The sequence below is a fragment of the Bufo gargarizans genome, chromosome 3, assembly GCF_014858855.1.
Source record: "Bufo gargarizans isolate SCDJY-AF-19 chromosome 3, ASM1485885v1, whole genome shotgun sequence".
Taxonomy (NCBI): domain Eukaryota; kingdom Metazoa; phylum Chordata; class Amphibia; order Anura; family Bufonidae; genus Bufo; species Bufo gargarizans.
The window spans coordinates 18,543,509-18,557,031 of record NC_058082.1 but is presented as its reverse complement, the minus strand read 5'-3'; positions in this window follow the sequence as shown (position 1 = coordinate 18,557,031).

Sequence of the window (13,523 nt, the reverse complement as noted above, 5' to 3'; positions counted from 1 at the left end):
TGACGGTCTTCACTGTGCTCCATGGTGTATCCAATGCCTTGGAAATTCTTTTGTACCCTTCTCCTGACTGATACCTTTTAACAATGAGACACCTCTGATGCTCTGGAAGCTCTCTGTGGACCATGGCTTCTGCTGTGGGATGCGACTAAGAAAATTTCAGGAAAGACCAACTAGAGCAGCTGAGCTTTATTTGGGGTTAATCAGAGGCACTTTAAAATGATGGCCGGTGTATGCTGACTCCTATGTAACAGGATTGTGAATGTGATTGCTTAATTCTGAACACAGCTACATCCCCAGTTATAAGAGGGTGTGCACACTTATGCAACCACATTATTTTAGTTTTTTTTTTCTTCCCTCCACCTAAAAGATTTTGTTTGTTTTTCAATTGAGTTGTACAGTTTATAGGTCACATTAAAAGTGAAAAAAGTTCTTAAATGATTTATCTTTGTCTAATTTTTTTACATCACAGAAACCTGACATTTTAACAGGGGCGTGTAGACTTTTTATATCCACTGTGACTGCGACGCTGAACATATTTTGTTTTTCTACCGAAATACGCCACTAAAGGCTTTACCACACATAACTGCAGCGCTGAACGCTGAATATATTTTTTGTTTTCTACTGAAATACATCCCTAAGGTTTTACCACATATAACTGCAATGCTGAACGTTGAATATCTTTTGTTTTTCTACCGAAATACGCCACTAAAGGCTTTACCACATATAATTGCAGCGCTGAACGCTGAATATATTTTTCATTTTCTGCTGAAATACGTCATTAAAGGTTTTACCACATATAACTTTCTTGCAAAGTATGATAATATGCCGGAATACAAAATGTTGGAGGAGAATATGTTAACAACAATTAAGATGATAATATTATGGACTCTAAACACAGAAAGTTTCAGCGAGATTTATTTGACTATTCCATCAATCGGGTCTATGAGTGGGGCAGGTGGGAGAATCCTCACTGCACGCCGAAATCCATTCAGAAAAATCGCACAGGTGGATCACGGAGGAGATATTCTAAATCGAGAGCCACACGAAGGGTCAGCTTTACTTCCACAGATTTGGATGACTCACGAATGACCAGTGATTCCCAGGAATCGGCGGATGAACTGCCTGTTGATTCCCATGAGATTTCACATACTAATCTGTCGTATTTCAGAAAAACAAAAAACAAAAATACCAATAAGAACAATAAAAAGGATAATGATGTTCCAAAAAACAACCAAGACGAGCTGGACGCAAACATAAGAAATAAACATCATCCTATGACTACCAGAGTTCACAAGACCTGGAGGCTTCCACTTTGCCCGACCAAACTCTAGATGTTATTAATCTGACAGATGTTGTTTTTTCTAATGAAGAGTTAGAGATTTTGTCACTTGGTTTGAATTTTGCTCCCATCAATGATTTTGATTTGTTTGGTTCTATTTTGAATGTGAATAAGTTTGTCAGGAATCTCACTTCTGATCCGATTTCTGCGCATGACAGTGTCTTCCATTGTAGTGAATGAATTCGCTGACTTTACATTCCGGGAACAGGTTTCCCTGGTAAATTAGATCTCCAGTCACCTGATCCAAACTCAGATTGCACTGTTCATGCGCATGAATTCGAATTTAGAAATCCCAATTATTATCCTGTGCATTCGCGCACCCGTAGTATGGATGTGTTCCAAGAAACTTTGGAGAAGGAGCTCACTAACATCCATGATAGTATCAAAAGGGGAACTGGTTCAGTTAAACATGTACATTCCAATCTCAGTCGTAGACAACGCAACGCTCTGATACAGCTTAACCACTGATCCGACCTTGTCATTAACATGTCTGACGAGGGGGGTTCTGTGGTTGTTATGAGCAAGGATTTGTATTGTGAGCAAATAAATTCTATGCTGTCTGATGACTCCACATCCCGAAAACTCCCAGAAAACCCTTTGTCTCAATTTAAACAGGAGTACATGTCCATTATTAATAAGGGTAGAGATTCAGTTTTTTTCAGTGCGAGGGAATATGATTTTTTGTGTGTGGAGTCACTCATTACCCCTAACTATACATGCGCTCCCAAAACACACAAAAACCTAAACCCGCCTCCATTACGTCCGATAGTTACCGGCATTGGTTCTCTTACTGAACGTCTGGGGGAGCGGCTCGATTCGCTCCTCCAGCCTTTGGTTAGGAGACTCCCGGGTTTTATCAAAGATACTGCGGACGTATTGCGAGCGTTCTACAACAAGGAATGGTGCAACGGTCATTCGTGGCTCACACTTGCTGTGGTCTCGTTATATCCCTCCATCCCCCATAGGGTGGCAATTTGGGCCTTGGAGTACCACCTCCATAGATACACCGGCTATACGACAGAATATGTTGATTACGTTTCTGAAGTTACCACTTTTCTTATGAACCATGATAATTTTTGGTTTGACAGTAAATTTTACCTGCAAATAAGAGGTGTATCAATGGGGCTAAATACTCCCCCTCTCTAGCGAACCTTGTCATGGCTTATTGGGAGGAGCGTTTTATTTTTTCCTCCATTTTTGGAGTGCGTGTTTTGGTATGGCAGATACTGCTACTTGTATGGTGTGCCGATGTGTCTGCCATACCAGACTGTCAATGACAACCCTTATAATTTAAGGTTCACTTACTATACCGATCCACGCACTATTTCCTTTCTAAATCTTAATCTGACTGGTATTCCGGGTTTAGCTATAAATACTAGAACTTTCCATAAACCTATGTCAGGTAACACCATTCTCAAGGCTTCTAGTCACCACCCTCCTCATACTATCAGGGCGATCCCCGTTGGCGAATTTATTCGTGCCCGTCGCAATTGCAGCACTCCTGCGGCTTTTGCCTCGGAGTGCAATACCTTCGGGGACCGCCTGGGTAGTAGGGGTTATCCCTACGAAGGGCCTATAATATTGCTGTCACCAAAAATAGGGAGGATTTACTTTTTAAAAAAGACAGAAAATATCCAAGTCGATTGGCCAATACCATTAATGCCAGCAAAAGTAAAAGCAAAAATATCAGGTGTATAACAACCGAGACCAACAAGAAGGATATACCCACCCTGGTACTTACATTTAGTCGCCAATATCCTGAATTACAGCAAGCAATTAGAAAATGCCTTCCCATACTCTATAACGATAACATTATCTCAAGAATGGATGTCGTACTGTATCTAGGAGGCCAGGAATTGTAGCTGACATTTTATCACCATCTTTCTTTTCCCGCACCCCCACAACATCTAGTGATACATGGCTCAAATTTGTTGGGTTCAGTAAATGTGGGGGTCACCCCTGTAAGACCTGTGGACTTACCCGCAAAACGACGGAGTTTGATAACTCCTCACATACTGACACATTTTCTATTAAAGATTATATCACCTGTAATACCTCAGGTGTTGTCTACACTGTATGTGACCTGCTGTATGTGGGAAGCACCAGGCGCCAATTTCACATAAGATTCAGAGAACATCTTAATTACATCTCGAATCCCCGGGCTGTCTAATGTGGCCCGACACTATCAGATCTCATAATCGGAATATTGATGGTCTGCGCACTTACGGTATAGAAAAGGTCAAATCACCGGTGAGAGGGGGCGACATGAAAAAGAAGATTTTACTACGGGGAGCCTACTGGATTTTTCGACTCCAAACTAGAGTTCCACGTGGTCTCAACCTAAGGCCGAATGCACACAGCCATGTTCTGGGGCCGAGAGCGGTCCGTGGTATGGCGGGCTGGATTCCTGTTCAGAGCAGGAGCGCACGGCGTCATTGGTTGCTATGACGCCGTGCGCTTCATGCCGCCGCTGGACTACAGTAATACACTCGTATAGTTTATTACTGTAGTCCAGCGGCGGCATGAAGCGCACAACGTCATAGCAACCAATGACGCCGTGCGCTCCTGCTCTGAACAGGAATCCAGCCCGCCATACCACGGACCGCTCTCGGCCGCGGAACACGGCCATGTGCATTTGGCCTTAAAAAGGAAATTATGCATTTTTGTTAATTATTCTCTTCAAACATAAGTGTTTTTGGTTATATTTGCCGGTGTCTGGTTTATTGTTGGAATTATGGGGTTTTACTTGAGTCTGACGTTACCTACGTTTTCTCATTTGCTCCCATTTTCCAGGTTCACTGTTCCGTTTTCCCTTCCTTTCTATTTTTCTTTTTTTCCTACTATAACGAGAAGTGCGCACAGCGTTTATTATTCCTTATTACACAGCGCTTTTATTCAATATTTCTCTAGATTTGACAGGTTTTCCCTTTATTGACAATTGTGTTTTACATATTCTAGTTTTCATATATAAATATATTTACCCATGTTTGGGTGGGATTTTTATTATGTGAGGAAAAAGGATTGTCGGGGCTTGTACTCTCTTGTTCCATGCCTCCAATCACCTGCGGTTTTCATGGCATTATGGGTCATCCCGCCTTCCCAGAGTTCCATGCCCCATGTCCTCGCACGTGTAGCAGCACTAGCAGCCATTTTAGGAAAAAATGCAATTTTCAACCACAAAGCGCGAGGAAATTCGCATTCGGCGCGCATCAAATTTTTCCTGAAATTCTGATCAAATTCCACTTCGTCAGCTTTGATTCGCTCATCTCTATATATTTGCTAAGGACCTTATATCTTTTATCGTATCAAATGTGATATTAGTTATTACCGTACATTCTGTATTGTATATGTCGCAGTCAGAGTTGGCGAGCGCTGTTCTGTTCTGTTCCGTCTTTACTTTACTTACTTTTTGTCTTGTTTTTTTCTGTGTAATTGTTGAATATGATGTGATAATGTATGTAATGTGTTTTTCATTAAAGCCCCTTTCACTTCTGTGGGGCCGGGGCTGCGTGGAAAACCTAGAACATAGAACGTGCCGCCATGTTTCCTGAACGCAGAAATGATACATAATAAACGTCGCTCATCTGCACAGACCCAGAGAACTGACCGGTCAGGATTCAGTGCGGGGGCGAGGTGTTCACTTCACGTGACAAATTCAGGCGTAAAAAAAGGTGCATCTACATAAATAGGTCGGAAAAAGTCACAAAAGGCAGAAAACTTCTGATATAGTCTAAAAAAATCTAAATAGCAAAAGCCTCCAAAACCGGTGCAATTTCAGCAGTAAGGGTCCATTCAGACGTCCGTACAATGGGCCCGCTCCCGTTCTACAATTATCCGGAACGGGTGCGGACCCATTCATTCTCTATAGGGCAGGAATGCATCCGCATTTCTGGAGTTCTCCCCCAAACTTCCGCTGTGGACAAGAATAGGCTGTTCTATGGGGGTGCCGGCCGGGTGTATTGCGGATCCGAAAAGTGTGAATGCGACTACAAAATAAGACTGTCTAAGGCCTCGTTCACACTTCAGTGTTTGGTCAGTGATTTCCATCAGTGATTGTGAGCCTTAGGCCTCATGCACACGACCGTTGTGTGCATCCGCGGCCGTTCCGTTTTCAGGTTTTTTTTGCGGACCCATTGACTTTCAATGGGTCCGTGGAAAAATCGGAAAATGCACCATTTGGCATCCGCGTCCGTGATCCATGTTTCCAGGCCGTGAAAAAATATGACCTGTCCTATTTTTTTCACGGACAACGGTTCACAGACCTATTCAAGTCAATATGTCCGTAAAAAATCACGGATGCACACAAGATTGTCATCCGCATCCGTTTTTTCCTATCATTTCAAAGGCAAACTTGACTTTTTTTTCATTTTTCATGTCCGTGGATCCTCCAAAAATCAGGAAAGACCCACGGAAGAAAAAACGGACACGGATCACGGAACAACGGAAACCGTTTTTGCGGACCGCAAAAAAAAACTTCTGTGTGCATGAGGCCTAAACCAGGATTGGAGCCGCCACAGACATCAGGTGTAAGGAGAGATCGGCTCCTGTTCTGTGTTTAGAGCCGCACTGATGGAAATCACTGACCGAACACTGAAGGTGAAGATGACATAAAACAGCATTTTTAGACTAAAAACAGCTGCAATGTGAAGGTGCCGCAGAGTTTAGCCTCATTTAGACGTCAGTGTTTCACTGACGTGTGCTGTGCGTGTTCTCCACGGACCGCACACCTCCCTATTCATTTTAATGTGTGTTTTCATCACGGATGCATGTCCCATCTTAATCTGTGTTCCCGGATCCCTCACGCCCATTATAGTCAATGAGTCCGTGAAAACCATGGATGCCATCCGTGTTTCATCCGTGTTTCATGGATCAATAAGAAGAGATGCTTTGAAAATTATTTTTCAGCTGTTCAGTGTCAGTGAAACACGGATGCAACACGGACAGCAAAAAAAGGACACACGGACCCAACACGGATCCTTCACAGACAGCTTTATGGATGCCGCTGGGGGTCTTCATCGGGCTGTTCTCGGAACTGCCTGCTCCCGGTGACTGCGTTTGATTTCAGACCAGCTCCCGGCACAGGTAAGGGCTTACCTGTGCATCGCCGGACGGGTGAGTCTACCTTACTAAAGATGGCGAACACTGTGAACCGACCATCACTGTCACTGAACACCTGCTCACAGATTTGAGCACGAACACGGACGTCTCAATGAGGCCTTAGGCTGGGTTCAGACCTGAGCGTTTTACAGCACGTTCCTACGCGCTGTAAAACGCTCAACAGGCAAGAACCAATGATTCCCTATGGGAATGGTTCTCACCTGAGCGTTTTACAGCGCGTACGATCGCGCTGTAAAACGCCCGACGCCCCAAGAAGTACAGGAGCTTCTTTGGGGCGTCTTGTCGCGCGTTCCCGTACATAGACTTCCGGGAACGCGCGACAATGGGCGTTCGCATACTACTGGAGCCGCGTAGGTGAGACGCCGGAGAATCGCGCATACACAGCGCTCAGGTCAGGACGCTCAGGTCTGAACCCAGCCTAAGGCTGTGTTCGCAGCTGTCCGACACGCGGTTCTTCACAGGTCTGATGACTATGAGACGAGGACAGGTGGCATCTCATTAGGTTTCCAGTAGAGTCCACCATGTGACATCATGACTTGTCTTCTAAGACCAGTGATATGGACACTGGGGAACAGATCGGATCTTCCAGATCATGTGAAGGACACGGAAGAGTTAGAATCAGGTCCCCAGTGGATCCCTATGTGAGCTGACAATCTAGCAGCCCCCAGTAGAGGCGGGGGAGGGGGCACAGCCGGAGTTCTGCTCCTGTCCGCCCTCCTCACCCTCCACTATGTGTGACACATGAGGACACGGCTCCGGCTCCGCTTCCTCTTCACCTTTCTTCTTCTCGCTGTTCTGACTCTTTTATTCTATATTTGTCTTGTATTTGCCGTAACGTTTTTATTTTTCGCCTCACAGCCGGATGAGGGCTCGTTCTTATTGGCGGACAAGTTGTACTTTCTAATGGCAGCGTTTAGTGATGTGGACATTTTGGCCTCTGTCACATAAGTGAGTTTTCTGTCCGGACGTGATGCGCGCTGTGAACACGTAGCGTCCTGACCATTCATCGCGCCAGGTCTGTGCACATCACTTCTCACTCGCCATCTCTGTGTCCAGAAGAATCGCAGCATCTTCTGTATTGTGCGTTTCTCACCAGGTCCGGCTCTATAGAAGTGAATGGGGCTCGTGTGAAAAACGGACGACATCCGGATATACATACTGCACAATCCGGACAGAGAAAAACGCATGCACTGAACGCAATCGCAGGAAAAAATTATACAGTATATATACCGCCACACACACTGTATAAATAAAACTATACAATGTTTTCCTGAATATACCGCCTCACACTGTCCTACTGAATATACCGCCTCACACACATTTCTCCTCGTTATACTGTGATGAGGCACAGTGTGTTGTGGTGTACTTAGAAGAACAGTGTGTGTGGCGGTATATTCAGGAGAACAATGTGTGGCGGTATATTCAGGAGAAAATTGTGTGTGGTGATATATTCAGGAGAACACTGCAAGTGAAGGTATATACAGCAGAACAGTGTGTGGCGGTATATTCAGGAGAACAGTGCATTGCGGTATATTCAAGAGAACAGCGTGTGGCGGTATATTTAGGAGAACAGTGTGTGGCGGTATATTTAGGAGAACAGCGTGTGGCGGTATATTTAGGAGAACAGTGTGTGGTGGTATATTTAGGAGAACAGCGTGTGGCGGTATATTTAGGAGAACAGTGTGTGGTGGTATATTTAGGAGAACAGCGTGTGGCGGTATATTTAGGAGAACAGCGTGTGGCGGTATATTTAGGAGAACAGCGTGTGGCGGTATATTTAGGAGAACAGCGTGTGGCGGTATATTTAGGAGAACAGTGTGTGGCGGTATATTTAGGAGAACAGTGTGTGGCGGTATATTTAGGAGAACAGCGTGTGGCGGTATATTTAGGAGAACAGTGTGTGGTGGTATATTTAGGAGAACAGTGTGTGGCGGTATATTTAGGAGAACAGTGTGTGGTGGTATATTTAGGAGAACAGCGTGTGGCGGTATATTTAGGAGAACAGCGTGTGGCGGTATATTTAGGAGAACAGCGTGTGGCGGTATATTTAGGAGAACAGCGTGTGGCGGTATATTTAGGAGAACAGTGTGTGGCGGTATATTTAGGAGAACAGTGTGTGGCGGTATATTCATTCAATGAGATTTTCTGGATGTTGTGTAGATTCTGTCTCTCACAGATGAACTGCACGTACAATAAACATTACAGACTCTCCATTCATTGTAGGCGGGAAAACGTGCGAAATCTCCGCTGTATCTAATGCGTATTTTCCCCACTGTATGTGATACAGACCTAAGGCCTCATTCACACGAGCGATACGGGTTGTGGCCGGTTTCACACGGTCAGTATATGGTCAGTATTTGGTCAGGATTTGTAAGCCAAAACCAGAGGTGGATCCTACAGAGAAAAGGTAGAATAGAAGGATTTGCGCCTCTTCTGTGTTTCGGACCGGCTTCTGGCTTTGGCTTACAAATACTGACCGAATACTGACCGAATACTGACCGTGTGAAAGAGGCCGGCGTCAGGATCTGTTCAGGGAAAACTGATGATTTTGCACACAAGTTTAATTAATTATTTTCCTGCGCCTGCGTTCAGTGCGTGCGTTTCTCTCTGTCCGGATTGTGCAGGATGTGTTTTTCCTGTGTGTAAAGAAAACAATTGACATCTCCAAGCAGCACTGTATCCGGATGTCGTCCGTTTTTCACACAGGTGGAGGGTGAGGAGGGCGGACAGGAGCAGAACTCCGGCTGTGCCCCCTCCCCCGCCTCTACTGGGGGCTGCTAGATTGTCAGCTCACATAGGGATCCACTGGGGACCTAATTCTAACTCTTCCGTGTCCTTCACATGATCTGGAAGATCCGATCTGTTCCCCAGTGTCCATATCACTGGTCTTAGAAGACAAGTCACGATGTCACATGGTGGACTCTACTGGAAACCTAATGAGATGCCACCTGTCCTCGTCCCATAGTCATCAGACCTGTGAAGAACCGCGTGTCGGACAGCTGCGACCACAGCCTAAGGCCTCTTGCACACAACCGTATGGCTTTTTCAGAATTTTGCGATCCGCAAAAAATACGGAACGCAAAAAACTGAATGTAAACAGAAAAAAAAACATTTGTGTGCAAGACGCCTTAGGCCTCATGCACATCACTATTGTTTTGGTCCACATCCGAGCCGCAGTTTTGGCGGCTCGAATGCGGACCTATTCACTTCAATGGGGCCGCAAAAGATGCGGACAGCACCCCGCGTGCTGTCCGCATCCGTTGCTCTGTGGTCCGCAAAAAAAATATAACCTGTCCTATTCTTGTCCGCGCTTTGCGGACAAGAATAGGCAGTTATATTAAAGGCTGTCCATGCCGTTCCGCAATTTGCAGAACGCACACGGACACCATCCGTGGTTTGCGAATCCGCGATTTGCGGACCGCAAAACACACAATGGTTGTGTGCATGTAGCCTTAGGCCTCATGCACACGACAGTTTTTTTTCACAGTCCGCAAAAACGGGGTACGTGATCCGTGACCGTTTTTTCGTCCGTGGGTCTTCCTTGATTTTTGGAGGATCCACGGACATGAAAAAAAAGTCGTTTTGGTGTCCGCCTGGCCGTGCGGAACCAAACGGATCCGTCCTGAATTACAATGCAAGTCAATGGGGACGGATCCGTTTGACGTTGACACAATATGGTGCAATTGCAAACGGATCCGTCCCCATTGACTTTCAATGTAAAGTCAGGAGTCCCTTTACTTTCACACTTGCGTTCAGAACGGATCCGTCTGCATTATATTGTGAACACATTTCTAAGTGTGAAAGTAGCTTCAGACGGATCCGTCCAGACTTTACATTGAAAGTCAATGGGGGACGGATCCGTTTGAAAATTGAGCCACAGTGTGTCATCTTCAAACGGATCCGTCCCCATTGACTTACATTGTAAGTCTGGACGGATCCGCGCACCTCCGCACGGCCAGGCGGACACCCGAACATAACTTGAAGCGTCCCCATCACCATGGGAACACCTCTATGTTAGAATATACTGTCGGATATGAGCTACATCGTGAAACTCATATCCGACAGTATATTCTAACACAGAGGCGTTCCCATGGTGATGGGGACGCTTCTAGTTAGAATATACTACGAACTGTGTACATGACTGCCCCCTGCTGCCTGGCAGCACCCGATCTCTTACAGGGGGCCGTGATCAGCACAATTAACTCCTCAGGTGCGGCACCTGAAGGGGTTAATTGTACTATCATATCCCCCTGTAAGAGATCAGGGCTGCCAGGCAGCAGGGGGCAGACCCCCCCCTCCCCAGTTTGAATATCGTTGGTGGCACAGTGTGCGCCCACCATCGGGCCCCCCCCTTCCTCCCTCTATTGGTATAAATCGTTGGTGGCACAGTGTGCGCCCACCATCGAGCCCCCTCCCTCCCTCTATTGTAATAAATCGTTGGTGGAACAGTGTGCGCCCACCATCGCCCCCCCCCTTCCTCCCTCTATTGTAATAAATCGTTGGTGGCACAGTGTGCCAACCACCATCGCCCCCCCTCCCTCTATAGCAGTAACAACATTGGTGGCAGTGTGCGGCCTCCCATCTCCCCCCCCCCCCCCCCGATCATTGGTGGCAGCGTAGTTCCGATCGGAGTCCCAGTTTAATCGCTGGGGCTCCGATCGGTAACCATGGCAACCAGGAAGCTACTGCAGCCCTGGTTGCCATGGTTACTTAGCAATAGTACAATTGTAGAAGATTCATACTTACCTGCTTGCTGCTGCGATGTCTGTGTCCGGCCGGGAGCTCCTCCTACTGGTAAGTGACAGTTCTTTAGCAATGCGCCGCACAGACCTGTCACTTACCAGTAGGAGGAGCTCCCGGCCGGACACGAACATCCCAGCTGCCAACAGGTAAGTATGAATCTTCTACTATTGTACTATTGCTAAGTAACCATGGCAACCAGGACTGCAGTAGCGTCCTGGTTGCCATGGTTACCGATCGGAGCCCCAGCGATTAAACTGGGACTCCGATCGGAACCACGCTGCCACCAATGATCGGGGGGGGGGGAGATGGGAGGCCGCACACTGCCACCAATGTTGCTACTGCTATAGAGGGAGGGGGGCCGATGGGGGGCGCACACTGTGCCACCAACGATTTATTACAATAGAGGGAGGGAGGGGGGGGGCGATGGTGGGCGCACACTGTGCCACCAACGATTTATTACAATAGAGGGAGGGAGGGGGGGCGATGGTGGGCGCACACTGTGCCACCAACGATTTATTACAATAGAGAGAGGGAGGGGGGGCGATGGGGGGTGCACACTGTGCCACTAACGATTTATTACAATAGAGGGAGGGAGGGGGGGCGATGGTGGGTGCACACTGTGCCACCAACGATTTCTAACAATAGAGGGAGGAAGGGGGGGCCCCGATGGGGGGCGCACACTGTGCCACCAACGATATTCAAACTGGGGAGGGGGGGGTCTGCCCCCTGCTGCCTGGCAGCCCTGATCTCTTACAGGGGGATATGATAGTACAATTAACCCCTTCAGGTGCGGCACCTGAGGAGTTAATTGTGCTATCATATCCCCCTGTAAGAGATCGGGGGCTGCCAGGCAGCAGGGGGCAGTCATGTACACAGTTTGTAGTGCATTCTAACTAGAAGCGTCCCCATCACCATGGGAACGCTTCTGTGTTAGAATATACTGTCGGATATGAGTTTTCACGAAGTGAAAACTTAGATCTGAAAAAGCTTTTATGCAGACGGATCTTCGGATCCGTCTGTATGAAAGCAACCTACGGCCACGGATCATGGACACGGATGCCAATCTAGTGTGCATCCGTGTTCTTTCACGGACCCATTGACTTGAATGGGTCCGTGAACCGTTGTCCGTCAAAAAAATAGGACAGGTCATATTTTTTTGACGGACAGGATACACGGATCACGGCCTCGGCTGCAAAACGGTGCATTTTCCGATTTTTCCACGGACCCATTGAAAGTCAATGGGTCCGCGAAAAAAAACGGAAAACGGCACAACGGCCACGGATGCACACAACGGTCGTGTGCATGAGGCCTTACTCTGCGGCACATTCACTAAAGTGCTTGCACCTGTTTTTAGACTAAATATGCTGTTTTAGGCCATCTTCACCTTCAGTGTTCGGTCAGTGATTTCCATCAGTGATTTTAAGCCAAAACCAGGTGCGGCTCTAAACACAGAACAGGAGCAGATCTCTCCCTTTTGGCCTCTTTCACATTACTGTATGGCTATGGATGCCGCTGGGGGCAGTGTTTTGCGGTCCGTTGTTCACGGTTCAGTTTTTCGTGATTTTCTGTGGACCCATTGACTTTAAATGGGTCCATTGAAAACTCGGCTAATGCACCGTTTGTCATCTGTGATCCGTGGTTCCAGTCCGTAAAAAAAATATAACCTGTCCTATTTTTTTCACGGAAACCGGTTCGCGGACCTATTCAAGTCAATGGGACCGTGAAAAAACGCGGAGGCACACAAGATTGACATCCGCGTCCGTTTTTTTTTTCCTTTCATTTGCATGGCAAACTTGACTTTAGACTTTTCTTTTACTTTCCTTTATGTCCGGTGGTCCTCCAAAAATAAAGGATGACACACGGAAACAAAAACGGAAACAGATCACGAAACAACGGAACCCCATTTTGCGGAACGGAACACGACAACGGTCGTGTGCATGAGGCCTAAGTCTGTGATTCCCCCCCCCCCCCCCCCCATATAATGCTGCTTTTCAGATCCCTTTGTGTTGTGCTGCCTGAAGAACGTTGAGGAAAGTCTAAATTTTCTTACCGAAATGTATCTTTCCTCGAGTCCAAAGGCAGCACATACAGTATATCCCTCCCTGAAAAAGACATGTCTGCCTGGTGGGTGACGGGAAGAGCAAGACATTAACCCTTTGTGTGTGCTGCCTTTAGACACAAGTAAAGATACATTTCAGTAAGCAAATTTAGGCTTTATCTGCTTTTGGACCAAACACGCCCGTTGAAGTCTGTGGGTCCATTAAAATTCACGGATGACATCTGTGTTTGGCCTGTCCATGGAATACAGATGACACACGGAGGA